General features: G+C 42.4%; 1 protein-coding gene across 1 annotated transcript in view; it reads left to right on the top strand.

Annotated features, from left to right (window-relative positions):
• The window catches only part of PSTPIP1 (proline-serine-threonine phosphatase interacting protein 1), a 57,736-nt gene that overhangs the window by 1,217 nt on the left and 41,127 nt on the right, over window positions 1-15,392 (top strand). The gene's annotated exons all lie outside the window — the stretch shown is intronic.

Below are 15,392 nucleotides of genomic sequence, written 5' to 3'. Positions count from 1 at the left end.
GGAGAAAAGAAGGCTACGGGGAGACCTGATTGCGGCCTTCCAGTACCTAAAGGGGGCCTATAGGAAAGATGGGGAACGTCTTTTTAGTAGGGCCAGCTGTGTTAGGACAAGGGGAAATGGTTTTAAACTAGAACAGGGTAGGTTCAGGCTAGAGGTAAGGAAGAAATTTTTTACAATGAGGGTGGTAAAACACTGGAACAGGTTGCCCAGAGAGGTAGTGGAGGCCCCATCCCTGGGAACATTCAAGGCCAGGTTGGATGGAGCTCTGAGCAATCTGATCTAGTTAGCAGTGTCCCTGCTCACTGCAGGGGGGTTGGACTAGATGACCACTAGTGGTCCCTTCCAACCCTAAACATTCTATGATTCTATGAATACTAAAACAAGTAGATATGCTCTGTTCTTGTCATTTGACTTCCAGTTGAAGAACCTTTTGGTGTCCTGTTTTCCAGCTCTTTCTCTGCAGTTACATGATTAAAAGACCCTAGCCACTTCTCTATTAAGGGTAATCTGAGGTTTTCTTGCAAGAGCTTCTGTAGTGGAGGTTTTAAGGAAAAAAAAAAAACCAAAACAACAACAAAATTCTAATATTGCAAAGTTAGGTAAATGGGATGTTACATGGTTTCCTCTTGGGCAATCGTTTTTCCAGCATCTAGGATTGACTTAAAGAAAGACATGAAGGCGTACGAATTCTTCCTGCCATTTTCCTATCAGGCCAAGTAGAACAGCATATTCTTCACGGCGTATTTGCTGCTTGTGCTTTCTTTCTCTCCACCCCCCCTTTAGGGTAAACCCTCTCTTGGTATGAAATAGAAGGGCAGATGCAAGAACCCATTTCAGTGAACCACCTTCCTCCTGACACTTCCAGGAAACCCTCCCCGCCCCCACTCCAGTACCAGATTTGAACAGTTAAAAAGAAAAAAAAATGTAATGAGGAAATACAAAAGTTAACTTTTATGTTAACCGTAACTGTGCCCGACCACACCTACAACGAGATTCTCTGTGCCTCTTTTATACAGCTACTCACTGCATAGTCCAATGCACAGGGTAGGACACAACTGCAAGCCAGTGCTACACGGGGAGCTTCAGCTTTTGCATTTCTGGGCTTCCTTTGAAAATGTGCCATCTGACTTTTAGAACTGGTATATTTGGTATATTTACTTTTCGGGATCTTGGTCTTCAGCAAGAATAAATCAGGTGTACTCCAGGGACTGGAGTAGGATTAGGGTGATTAATGCAAGCTGACAATCTGGGCAGGCCAGTTCTTTACGGCTCTTCTTCCCTAAATTTCTCTCCTGTGCTTAGTCACATTACCACGACTATAATCCTTGCTTAGCTTTGAAGCTAACACCTCCCTTAAAGGAAAGCATCTCTGTTTTTAATATTGTTTGGCTGGAAACATTGTATTGCTGAGCTTGATTAACAGGGCAGAAATATATCCGGTTACAGGATGGTAGCTTTAGCTATGCAATAATAAGTCTTTTAAAAAGAAAACTTACAGGATATTGCACAATGCGGCAAGAGTGTACAGCTTGCCCCCCAAATAACAAGATCAGCAATTATTTTTGCATTCATAAGGTTTTGTTAAGCTCATTAGTGAGAGGGAAATGTATTTGCATGGTTTGCTTTTAGGAGCACAATTATTTCCTTTAGTCAATTTGTGCCATGAATGGAAATCATCTTTATGATTAAAACCCCAAAAGTATATTTGCACCATAGTAGATCACTCACTACAGATCCCTGACCTCTCAGACCTGCCTAAGGACACCGCTGCAACCCTCCCTGTAAATCACCCTGATGAGGTATACTTGAGCAACAACTCCCTGCTCTTACCATCAGTAATGTTTTGGATAGGCAGAGGTTTCTTTAGTACCTATCACAATGTAAAATATGTAAAGAAACCCTAAAAGCAACTAGTGGAGAAACAGCACCATTCATTCCTCCCTGAAGTTCCTCAAACTTCATAAGAACAGGGTGTGCTGTCTTTCAGGCAAATGCAAACTGTTCCGCTTAACAGGTATAAGTTTTAATATCTCTTTTCCTCTAAGAAATCTAGCAGTGACTTAATCTCTCCTTCCCCTTACTAAATGTAGCAGCAATAGTACTACACTAAAAGTTTCACACTTATGCTATTTTTAAAAATTTTCTTTATAGCATGGCCTGGGCTAAAATGAGTATATTTTTTAATTAAAAATTTTGGTTTTATATCCTACACATGCTCTGTAATGGTTTAAGGAGAAGTTGCTCAAAGCCTCCGCTAAAATGTGCTTCTTGACAGAAGTTTTCTATCCTCTGACAATATTTTTTGGAAAATATTAGTGAGATGAAAATACAAAACAGTTTTGATAGCCAGTGTGGGGCAGTTGCTAATGGATTAATATTCTGCTGGGCTGCTGTACAAGTGTAACAGATATTACCTGTCTTCTCCAGCATCATGTTGGACAGGTAGGCAAATTCCCATGTTAATGGGGAGTACGTCTGTGATACCAGCTGAGTTTTGTGTTAACAGGATTATGTTAATAGGCAGAGATCTGAGCAACATTAATTTTTTTCTTACAAAAACCCACTAACCAAGAAAATCTTTCCCCTTCTCTCACAAATACTGAGTCTCTTGCTTAGTCTCATTCGATGTTCTTGTACTCATTGTTTGCTTTTCCTCTGAAATTCTTGTCATTGCCTTTTCTTTCTATTTTGTTTTTCTCCGACATGCTACTCAACACTCCAGCTGCAACCTTGTGAAATGCAGCTATTTCTGGCCAAGAGGTAGGTAGGTGCTTACTGGCATCATTTACTGCCTTTGCCTTACCCACCTGGGAAGGGGGAATGAGAAAGCCTTTCAAAGGAGGCATTTGGGTTTGGGGCAGGCTCCAAGGTGCTCAGAGTTGAGCGGGAGGAAATCTATTCCCTCAGGTAGCTTTGAATCAAACTCAAGTGGCCAAGTCAATTCCAAAAAAGTGTCCTGGGCTCCTAAGGTGCTTAGGATTTAAAAAAAAAATGCTTTAAGTGTGAAGTGCTTCATTCTCAACTGTGGGATGAGCTCAGGGCTTGTGGATTCTCACAGCTCAGATTTAAACATGCAAGTGAGCTGGAAATACGAGCCAACAAATACGATGCAGTCCTTGAATGTGAGATAGCAAGATTTGCCTCCCTGCCCTGCTGCGGATTTCTTGTTGCCACATTCCTGCCTATGCAGTACCCCTGATAATGGGCAGATGCTACAGCACTGGGAGCCATGGAAGTGCTTAAGATAAAAAGCCCATTACAAAGAAAGATGCTTTCTTAATCTTTCTTGATTTGACTTCAGGTTATATTCTACATCAGGCTTAATGCAAAGCTGAGTTCATAGGTGAACCTCTCAACTGTTAGTGTAGCTTTTTCACACAATAGTGTGTTATATAGGCCAAAAAAATGTAATTAGTTTAATAAATAATTTAACTTCTAATGAGGCTCTTAACTATGGTACGAGAGTAAAGAGATAATTATAAAAGTCACAGTAAAACTAGACTTCCTGGGAAAGGTACTGAAGAAATACAAAATCAACTGTTCTCTCAAAAAAGGAAGTCTTTTTTATACCAGGAGCTACTCTGCTTTCCTGTAGAGGTTAAGTTTTGCAGGGCCTGTTGTTTTGAAGCAGGTCTGTGAGGAGGAAGTGAGACCGGGCAGGTTTGTCAGGAGGGAGGAACGGCTGAGCTCAGGCAGTGAGGGACGTGGCTGCCATACCTTTCATGCTGACATCTCAGCTTTGCAAGTGGTTCCCCATTGAGTTTTATTTGAATTGGATTGCACCAGTTGCATCTGTATCTGCTGACACAAGGCAAATTAAAATAAATAATCTCACCGCACACTGGCACACAGACAGCCAGGCTCTGGTACTGCATCTCTCCAGACTGCAGAAGATGTGACTAGAGGCACATGTATAGCTGTGGCCCTGCTTACATCCAGGGCAAGTCATCACTGGTGGATGTGTGTGGAAATGGAGAATAAAGGGGGAACCAACTTTTCCAAGTTGAACGGATTGCCCAGCTGATGTTTGTGTTTATTGTGAGGTCAGCTTCGTCTCCACAGAAGAGGCTGCTCTATTCTTTTTTTACATGTAATTTCTTCCTTCATTCTCCCAGATGATCTGGGAAGGATGCTTAGCTCACTGGGGCAATGAGAAGCACCCATGAAGGGGGGTGTAATCTCACAACAGTCATTGAAATCACAAGGAGAAAACCTGAGTAGTTGTTGTGGCTATGGAAAACACTGGTGCTTCACAAATCACTTCTGAGCAGAGCACAACAGCTAAAATGAAGCTCAAATGAACTAACACTGCCAGCACAGATATTGATAGCAAGGCAAACATGTCAATGGCTACTTCCATCTCCCATATTCCTAAAACAGCACCTAGGAGAGTGTGTGAGGAACCAAGTACAGTGTGTTCGGGGTGGTTCATTTCCTTGGTAACGAGGTCAAATGGAAGGACTAGAGTTCTATGTTTGCAATTTTTTTGTTATACGCTCAGCTACTGCCTGCATGTGGCACATCAGGCTGAGCGTCTTTCCTGCGAGGAGGAAGAGTAATCTGGAGGAGGTTTAAACACAGTGGGCTAGTCCTAAGGTCGCAGAAGGCTTTCCAGGCCAGGGAGATTAATGGGTTTCTGCAAAGCTCATTTTAGGCCAGCAGTTGAAAATAATTAGATGGTTAAGTAATTACATTTTGTTAAAATTTTCTGCTTAGTTTTGCTTGGGCTCAGAGAAATGGAGGATTCTTATTTATTCCAACTTTAACTGTGCCATGGGTATGCATTTTAAATATGGAATAGATGAGTCATCGACTCTTTTCACCCGCACGTATGCAGACGTGTCTAATGAACACCACCTAGAGTTAAACAAGTATTTGTTGCACACAGCTGGAAACGGATCCTGTGGATCTGTAACAGCACTTCATGCAAAGATCAAAGAGGGTGTCCTCTGGTTTGCTAAAGCAGCCTATTGAGGTACATTTTCTGATGGTACTGTCACAATATAGCTGAGCTTGGAAGGACCCTCTGGAGATCATCCAGCCAACCCCCTGCCCAGCGCAGGGCCAGCTACAGCAGCTTGCCCAGGACCGTGTTTTGTGTGTCCCAAAGATGGAGACTCCACAACCTCTCTGGGCAAACTGTTGCAGTGTCTCACCATCCTTACAGGAAAAGAACGTCTTACATTTAAGCAGGGCTTCTTGAATTTCAGTTTGTGCCCATTGCCTCTTGCCCTGTCACCAGGTACCACTGAGAAGTCCTGGCTCTGTCTCCCCTACTCCTTCCCACCAGGTATTTATACACATTGAGCCATCTCTTCTGCAGGCTGAACAATCCCAGCTCTCAGCCTATCCTGCCATGACAGATTCTCTCTGTGAATCTCATTTCAACATACTTTTTTCCTTGAGGACTGGGTGATTCATGACCCATCCCTTTCCACCCACAGGGCTTGCACTCCCGCAATACAGCAGCACAGAGTTGCACCACTTCTCTTCAAAGCTTACAGTCACTGGCTGGGGACACTGACCTTGCCTTGTTTTGCGGACACAGTTGAAGACTCTGAATTTCAAACCAGTTACACTCATCACATGCTTGTATGGAAGGCAAATTAGGCTGCTTCATAAACAGATCATTTATTTTTTTGTTATTCTTCAGCTCCTTTTTAGCTCAAAAAGACCTTTTTCTGATTTTGTTTTCATGCCATACTGCAGCAAGGTAGATTCTGGCTGGCAAATGGCACAGAAAACACTTGTTTCATCTCCTGTTTAATCTAGGTTTTATAATAAAACTTTTCTCAGCAGCCACAGTTCAATAACATGGCAAGTTCACTGTGTTGTTCAGTAAGAATTTGGGGATTTGAGGCCAGGATAAGGTGAGGGCTTGGGGGCATGGCTCTGCACGGGGATCACTCAGTGTTGCTCAGGGTGTCAAGGTTAAAAAAGAAAAAAATAAAATGTTGAAAATATGTATCTAGATCCCAACAGCTCTGCAGTTCCCTGAAGAACTGCTCCCTTACTATAAATGGAGTTTAGTACTTCTTCAAAGTGGTGGAAAAACGTCACTGAAACAAGATTGAGGAATTGAAAAGTTCCATAGTTTTTGATAAAACACTCTTGGTGCAACTTCATTTTTGCTTGAAATGAAAGGCAGCAGTTACTTACTCTTAGTCTTAAGAATTAAGTGAGAACTAACCATCTCGGCTAGCTTATAGATACCACCTTCTGTTGTTCCTTTCAGAGCAAATAAACACAAACTGTGTTTTTTTTCCCTTTAAACTAACAACTTTTCAAACCAAGATGCTATCTGGTGCTGCTCTCAATTTGTCCAGGCCTAATTAATTCCTAAAAGGAAAGGGAAATAAAAAATAAAGGGTGGGAACAAAGGAGAAAAGAAAATAGGTGGTCAACAACACTGAAGTCTGAGTCTCATCGCTTTGTGCTATTTGCAATAGGTGCTGTAATTACTGAAGGGTTATTAACAAGTCAGGACTGATGAACAGCCCTGGGGGCTGCTGCTTAGCAGGATGGAAATCCCCAGGAGCACTGGAAGGAAAGGAGGCACCTGTCATTGAAAGACCCCAGCTGCCCATCTGGTTAGGACTCGTGTTTTTGACAAAACCTTTTTTGGGGGGAAAACACAGTTTTACTGGAAGTAGGGGAGCTGTTTTGGAAGATAAAGCTGGGTTTCAATGAAAAAAGTTCACATCTGGTAAAAGCTTCCCCTGAAGATGGAGGTTTAGGGTGAAATTTCTAACCAAAGAGGGGAAGTGGAGACCAAATTCATATAAACCAGCCCTCCAGGGTGCTGGGAGCTCTGCAGGGGGAGACGGAATCTGGAACAGGAACTGGAGCTTCCATTGTCCACAGGCTACCCTACCCGTAGCCTGGAGTCCAGGCATGCCTTCCCTCCCCTCCAGTAGATTCATCCACTGTAAAACAGCTAGAGAAAGGAGATTAAAATAAAATTCCCCTTGCTTATATAGACAGCAGATGGTGGATAGTGTGCCAGCTTAGGCAGTGAGATGCCTCAATCAGATCTGCCTGATTCAGAGCAAGTTTCTTCTTTATATCAATGTGAACAACTTTTTTTGTTGTTTTCTGTTGCTGTTGTTGTCAAGAGGTGAAATGTGGACTTTTAAAATCTTATATAAAACTGTTTCCCAGCCTGCTCTAGAAGCGATAGTAGTTAATTTCATACAAGAGCAGCTCATGAGAACATAAAACACTCCTAAGGCAGATAATGCTGAGACTCTTTGTGAGTGGAACAAGAATTTTATTCTTGCTGGTTAGAAGAGAAGGCAGTTTCGAGTGAATAGACACCCTGTGCATGACAGTCGGGCTGATGCAACATTTTTAACAGCTCAAAAGGTTCAAAAGTAGCTAATGCTGGCGCGATCCCTTAGTGTGTGCTCATTTATGTAGATTTGCCCGTTTCCTGTACCCTAGGAGCATGCAGCAGAACATTCAGCATTACCTCACTGATTCAGCAATTCCTAAAAACTCCATAATTAAACCATTTTTAATCACTTTTGTATAAGGCAGGAGAGACATTTATGCAAGTGGGAGCAAACACAGAAAAATGTAATTTCCAGAAGGAAATGTAATACTGGCACGGTTGTCCCACCTGGACAAACTGCTCGACTTTACCTAAATGAACCCCCCCCTTTTAAGAATTTCTAAAAGCCTAAAGTTGATTTTGTTCTGTTGGATTGCACAAATCCCCAGGACTTTGTGATACACCATACTAACGGAGTGGAAGAATATGTTGCATCATATTGAGTAACAGGATATGTTGAAAATGATTATTTAGGTGGTGAAGATCTCTTGTAAAATGGAAACGGTAATATGTAGCTGTCGGAATAATCTTCACTAAGAACTTAACTAAACCTTTAATTCATTGCCCTTGTACAGCAAGACTCTGGGAAGATTTCCTGAAGTCCAGGAAAGACCACAAAAAAATGCCTGGCTCATCTTATAGGGGAAGCAGAGAGCATGGGTGCAGCAGGATGTTGTATTTGGTGCCTTTTTCAGGAAGAGAGACACACAGTTTTTTTAATTAATTGATGTAGTACTGTCGTGGTTTATCCCGGCTGGCAACTAAGCACCACGCAGCTGCTCACTCACTCCCCCCTCCCTCAGTGGCATGAGGGAGAGAATCGGGAAGGAAAAAAAAAGTTAGAGCCGTGGGCTGAGATAAAGACAGTTTAATAAGAGCAAATAATAATAATAGTAATAATGAGAATGGTAACAGAATATACAGAATATACAAAACGAATGATGCACAATGCAATTGCTCACCACCTGCCGACCAATACCCAGCCTGTCCCGAGCTGCGATCAGTCCCCGAGCTGCGAGCAGTCCCCAAGCCGCGATCACTCTCTCTGCAGCCGACCAACTGACTAACCCCCCCCCAAGCATGACGTTATATGGTATAGAATAGTTCTTTGGTCAGTTTGGGTTAGCTGTCCTAGATGTGCTCCCTCCCAGGTTGTTATGCACCTGGCCAAGTAGGAGAAGCTCAAAAAGTCCTTGAGTAGTCTGAGCACTACTTGGCAACAACTAAAAACATCAGTGTGTTATCAACATTCTTGTAGTACTAAATCCAAAACACAGCACTATGCTACTACTATGAAGAAAATTAACTCTATCCCAGCCAAAACCAGGACAAGTACCAACTAAGCAGGTCTGGTTCTGGTGGCTCTGTATGACCTTCTGAAGAATTGTCTCTGTCCTGAGCAAGTCAGGGTTGTTACATGTTGCTCTGCTCACAGCGGTCTGGGACTGAGCCCACAGTGTTTGCAGGAGGACAGCAGCTCTCTTAATAAAAGAGAAGAGACCTGGAAGTGGATGAACTAAAGAGGAATAGAAACAAAAATAAAGTCCGACCACTAGTTTGTATAAAACAGAACTATCCTCTACTTTTAAGATTCTATTTCTCCTTACTTTACCTCCAGTTTCTCTTGTGTAGCTCATATTATTCAATAAGAGACAAACAACAGCTGATTTTACAATTCATGCATTTGTCTATCGGTTTTCAAAAGGCACCGTGGCAAAACAGTGCTGTGCCTTATGAGAGGCAGGTGCAAATGCTCACATCAGGCCTCTGCTGGCTTATGGAAAGAAGGCACCCTGCTTTATGGATTTAGTTGTTGTCTAAAGTCACCACATGGAGAAAATACAAAGGGGTGCTGCCACGTCAAGCCTGTGTCATACAACCACATCAAGCTCCAATTTAACACTAGTGAGGGATTTTGCTTCCTCCTGTGCCATTTCTCACTAGCCCCATCACAAAGGTGTTCCAGAAGTTTGTTATATCCAGATTTCCTGAATGAATTCCTAGCATTTTGTCACACTTTTTCTTGTGATGCACATCTGGCTGCTGGCCCCTTTCTCCTTTTCCTAGCACAGAAGCATCGGGGTCTCAACAGCTGCGCAGTAGCCACGTCCTGAGGGTGGTCAGAAACACCCTGAGAACCTCACCTGCAGGAACTTCAGGCCAAGGCTGAAGTCAGAGAAAATTAGTGGAAATGAGCAAATAAAAGCATGATCTCAGCCTGGTAGAATATGTGCAATTCAAGAGAGGACGCATTTTTTTCCCTGGCTGCTTCATAATACAAGACACTTGGAATAAAACAATGAATGACAGCATCTCAAAATTAAAAGAAATGCTCTTCTGCTCAGTACGAAGAACGTGATCTTGTGAAAAAGGATGGCACAAGGTTTCCATTTCCTGACTTTGTTCATGCCCTTTGTGGAAGCTTCCTGAATTAAGGCATTATAGACACAGGCAGATGGGCAGTTGAAAGGAAGTGATGCCATGGCATGTGTCTGAAGCTCTATTTCTGCCTTCCAAAAGGCATGTAACATTTCAAAGAAGTTGAAAGTTCAAGAGATCACTGTTGCATTCTCCAGTCCTCTGGCTAAAGCTTGGAGGACTGATTTTATGATTAATCATGTTATGAGATGTAAAAACACTGCTATGCAAAGGAAAAAAGAAGAAACCAAAACCACCATAAAATCTTGCACTCTTTACAAAGATAGCAAAAATTAAGCTACAGTTTTTCTTCCTTAGGAAATGTTGCACATTCTCAGAATATTATTCATTTAAAGTATTAAGAAGGGAAGCTAAAATGGAGGTAATAAGTACAGATTCCTTTTATCTGTAATCGAGAGTTTCCAAGTCTGTTCCCTGTGTACCATTAGCCTCCCAGCCAACAAAACACTAGCAAAAGTTAAGGCGGCTTTTGTGCAACCATCACTTCGTAGCTATGCAAATCATGGGGTGATTAAAACGTGAAGAGAGCTGAACAATACGCCATGACTATAAGAATGCCTAATACATAACACATGAGCAGTCCAGGACGCCAGTGGGAAGGGCAAGGGCTCAGGAAGCTGAGGAGCAAATTCCACTTGTCAGCAGAACTCTAACCCAACCATTTCCTTCTCAGAGAAAACCCGCAATGTCATGGGGAGCAAAAAACCACTGGGAAGCTACTGGTTTGCTCAGTGTCACCACTTTTGCAATGCTGCCGTGATGTTTGCGAAATCTCAATTTCAATTTATTTCTGAATATCCTAGCTGCTGCAGAATTGAAGTCTTATGAGAATCTCTGCATTCATTTGAAGTTTTCTGCCCTACCTCGATACAGGGGGGAGCGCGAGACGGCAATCTAGCAGCTCAGCAATTGGAATGCTATAAATGCAATGGTTTTCCTTCTGATTTTTGCAGGTCCCATTCAAGGTTCACACCTATGCTATGTCTGGCAATAAATACTGTTGCTCCTCATTTCTGAATATCCTAGCTGCTGCAGAATTGAAGTCTTATGAGAATCTCTGCATTCATTTGAAGTTTTCTGCCCTACCTCGATACAGGGGGGAGCGCGAGACGGCAATCTAGCAGCTCAGCAATTGGAATGCTATAAATGCAATGGTTTTCCTTCTGATTTTTGCAGGTCCCATTCAAGGTTCACACCTATGCTATGTCTGGCAATAAATACTGTTTGCTCCTCATGAAAAGTACTGCATCACCAATTTAGGTAACAGGCTGCAGTGAAATTGCAAACTAAGCCTCATGTTGAAAACGCCCGAGTCAGCTCCTGAAATTATCACAAAAAAGTCCCAAGGTAGCCACCTACATCCTTAGCAAACATTTATGTTTCTAATGTGCAAAGAATGAATTTACAAGAAATGACAGAAATGTTATACAGCCAGCTCCAGCCCACCTACTCTTCCTGGCTTTTTTCTGCTTATGTGGCAAAATCATATACTTTTAAAAAAAATATTGTTTTTTGAAGTTTGTGTAAATTCCATAGTCAGTTCAATTTTGGAAAGCATGAGCAACCATCACATTCCCGCCCATTCCAACCAGTTCCAGCCCGTAAGAAAAAGCAGCTCTGACACTGTACAGCAGTATGCAGCATGGATGTACACTTTTACTCATTAACCAGTTTGTTATCACATGAAAATTTATAGAAAAGGACTCCTATCACACCAAGCACTGGTCAAAGGAGACTGTTTTGCTTAGAGGCTTCCGCTGCAATGCTGTTCTGGACACAGACGACCTTCGCCCATTTATGTGCTCATCTCTTAATTAGGTTGCAGAGCTAGGTTTTCAGGTCCTCACACATTTCCAGGACAAGGCAGCAGAGGGTCAAGCTGAGACCCTGGGTTTTGTTTTGAGAAAAGGCTCTTTCATGTCTCACTGGTGTAGAGCAGAAGTGGGACAGCATCTCACATAATGGGAAGCAATACCTAACTGCTTCTTACTGCACCAGGGCCATGTAAAGCCCAGGCATGCTTCCTCAGTGCCGTAGCTGAGCCAGAGTGGGAATTTAAACAGTCACTTGGACATCAAGTACACAAATTAGTGGTGCTTACCGCTGTCTCATTTTATTTCACTATCCATTTCAGGACAGCTTAAGCAGCACAGAAAAAGAACAGTAAACTTCCTAAAACACTTGTTATCATGTGAATATATTCCTAGAAATACTAGGAAATGTTAAGATATCCCAGGGAAAAAACCCAAACAAACCAACCCCCAAAACACAAAGCAAGTGATTCACTTCCAGTGAAAGACCATGACAGGATAGAAAACATCCGTCCCAGGCAAATGTAGTTTGAGATTATAAATCTTAGAATCATAGAATAGAATCGTTTAGGTTGGAAAAGACCTTTAAGATCACCAAGCCCAACCGTTACCCTAACCCTGCCATTCCACCACTAAACTGTCCCTAAGCACCTCGTCTGCCCAGCTTTTAAATACCTCCAGGGATGGGGACTTGACCACTTCCCCGGGCAGTCCATTCCAATGCCTGACAGCCCTTTCATTGAAAAAATTTTTCCTAATGTCTAACCTAAACCTGCCCTGGTGCAACTTGAGGCCATTTCCCCTCATACTATCGCCCGTTACCAGGGAGAAGAGGCCGACCCCCACCTCGCTACAGCCTCCTTTCAGGTAGTTGTAGAGGGTGATAAGGTCTCCCCTCAGCCTCCTCTTCTCCAGAGGAGAACAACTTGTTTGACTGTTGGCTATTAACTCTGTTTGCTGCTCACCTACAGTAAATACTCATCCCCTTGATAGAGCACTTGGCAAGGAGACTAGCAGACCAAGAGATCAAGATTGAGAAATGCTCTTTTAAAGCAGTGCAAATACACAGTGGTACGATGCAATGATACAATTCATTGATGTAACTCAGTCAGAACAATATACTTTCAATCCAGGACTGAGATACCATGTATGACACAACTGTGCGTAGAAAGGATTTCTTTCTGACAGCTGAAATAGATACTGGCAGAATGATGCTTGTTCAAAACTCACTATCCCCTGTTCTCTCTAAACCTCCTCCTCATACCAGTCATTATTTCATTTTTGAACCTGGACAAATGAATCTTACGTTTTTTTTTACTAAAATCATCAAGGGCTTACCTTAACTAAACAAGACAAGCTATAATACAAAAAAAGTTTTATTTTTAAAAAATTCCGAAGATACTCATAAAAAATTCAGTTTCAATTTCTTTTTTTCTCTTTTGAAAATCTGTATGAACACTTCATTTTGGTGATTTAGCAACATTTATAATTTTCAGTCCAAATCCCATCTTGATAATACTTCTGATAAAAGCCTTGGGAAAATACCATTAAGAACAAAGACAAGGAATGCACTTTTATAGCTAAATATCTTCAAACTCAAGAGAAAGTTTGAGGGGTTTTTTGAATATTTGCATTTCAATACATTTCAAATAATTCCTAAGTGAAGGATCATTAGGCTAAAAGAATACCTGATAGCTATGATATAATTGTCATTGCTCACACCAGTACTGCTCGCAGTCAGGCCCACCTTCGACGTGCAAACCAGTTAACGTGCAAATTTTGACACTGCCTTTATCACCAGGGTAGCTCGGCACTATCCTGCCATGTACCAAACAATTCTTCCCCTGTCAGGGCGGTGCTGTTGCTGTGCTTTATCTGGGGGGTTGCTCTCCCTGCGTACCACCTAGGACGTAGTTCCTTGCAAAAAGCAAGCGAGCAGACTTTGCAGCTGGAGGCACTGGGCAAGAGGCTTTTTTTTGCTGACAGCCAGAACTGCAGTTCCTCTGAGCGATGGAGCAGGCTGAGGTGGAGCTGCAGTGGCGCTTACCAAACAGGACGCACAACTTCAGCTGCAAAGCAGCTGAGATGCTAAGCTGCTGACAAACCAGCTTAACCTGCAGGAGCAGGGTGGTATGTAAACTACCTCTAAAAAAAGTTCTGGGTGCGCAGGCCAGGTCCCAGGGCAGTGTTAAAAAATTATCTGAGAAAACACCAGCCACAACAGAAGCACCCCCAGTTCGTAGAGCACAGCCACAATGACTCAACCAATTCACATCACTTCCTGAATATTAGCAGTTGGACATGCAAGGGCGTACAATTCAGCAAGCACTTTGCACACAAGCCTGGAAATTTTTGCTTCAGTTCAGTCCATTGTAACAGCTATTTACCAAAACCATGCTTCAGTAACCAGTAAAGCATTTTCATCTTTCCTACTTGCTATTATTGCAATAGTACCCTCGTGACTTCAAAACGCAGACTCGTGCTCTTCAAAAAGCCTTGCAGTACCCTCTGAGCACCCGGCACACAAGGCTCAGAGAAGAGATGTGCTGTAAGGCCCATTCTCGGCTAATTAAAGACTTAGCACAAGGTTATTCAGCTTTGTGCCACCAGGTGGTAAGAAGAAACTATGTCACCCCCCAGCTATCTTCGTACTGAACTTTCTACCCTCTGGGCAGGCAACTGACACCATCAGTCTTGCTGCTCGCAGCCTTTGGTTACCAAACTAAAACCCTCCGAGTCTCTCCCTCATGGCTGCAGAAACCAGCTCAGAGCCAGCCATGAATAATATCTCCCACAAATTAAGTCTCGATGTTTACCTGCATGACTGCCTATGGAGAAACTTCTGCCAGACGGTAAAGCTCAGTCCCAAGGCACCTATCTCTTCAGTAAAGTGCTAATGTGAGGGAGCAGCATCATTAAGCCACAGAGGAAAAAAGAAATGGAAAGAAGAAAGTGTGCTTACTGTCAACACCTCTGCTTGCAGTCCTCCTCCTTTCAAGTGTTCTAGGAAAAGCTATTCTGGTTAAACTAGAGCATAAAATTTGTGTTTTTCTCCCTCTCTGGAGGGAACAGTGTTGCTCATTGCACTGCAGGGAAGCAACTTTTGTAAACGGGAAGAGGAGGGGAGATGCTGCCTCTCCACTAGCTGTGACTCTCCCCATAAGAAGAAAATCCCCAGGCTCCGGGGCAGAGACCAACGCGCATGTGAAGTATTAATGGAAGAATCTCACGACAATACAAATCTGCCTACAACACTGAAATCCCTTTGTCAGGCACTTTCTTATGAGTGATTATAGGTCTGCTGGACAACGCAGATTAACTAATCCTTTTTATTAAAATAAGAATGAGTAAATCCTCTTTCACAATCACACACGCTTTGACTAAGCAGAATCACTTTCTTGGCAACGAGACAAATTACTGGTGGTGATTCAAATCACCTTCTTCCAAGCAACAACCTAGATTTTGTTATAAACAAATGATGGTTTACATATTTAATGAACACATTTGTTTAATTAAAGCATTTTCTCTAATTTCTTAAAAAAATAAAATAATTCTTTGACTATTCATTAGTTCTTACAATTGTCACAAAGTCCCAGCTGAGAGGTGCCCAAGCACTAGCTAAGTAGCGTGACTTTAACAGCCTTTGCAAAACCATTCAATGGGAATGCTAATTATAACACAAAACGGTAAATGGAAAATAGAATAAAGGCAAGACCGCTTATCAAGGCTAGACGGTTGTTTAACATGATATAATCTTGCTGTCTTGATTGCCTCGACAATGAAAATGTGGGGTCTGTTATGGTGCTACA

This window comes from Egretta garzetta, unplaced genomic scaffold (assembly GCF_000687185.1).
Source record: "Egretta garzetta isolate BGI_Z169 unplaced genomic scaffold, ASM68718v1 scaffold287, whole genome shotgun sequence".
In the NCBI taxonomy this organism is placed as follows: Eukaryota; Metazoa; Chordata; class Aves; order Pelecaniformes; family Ardeidae; genus Egretta; species Egretta garzetta.
This window is presented reverse-complemented; position numbering and strand designations above follow the sequence as displayed.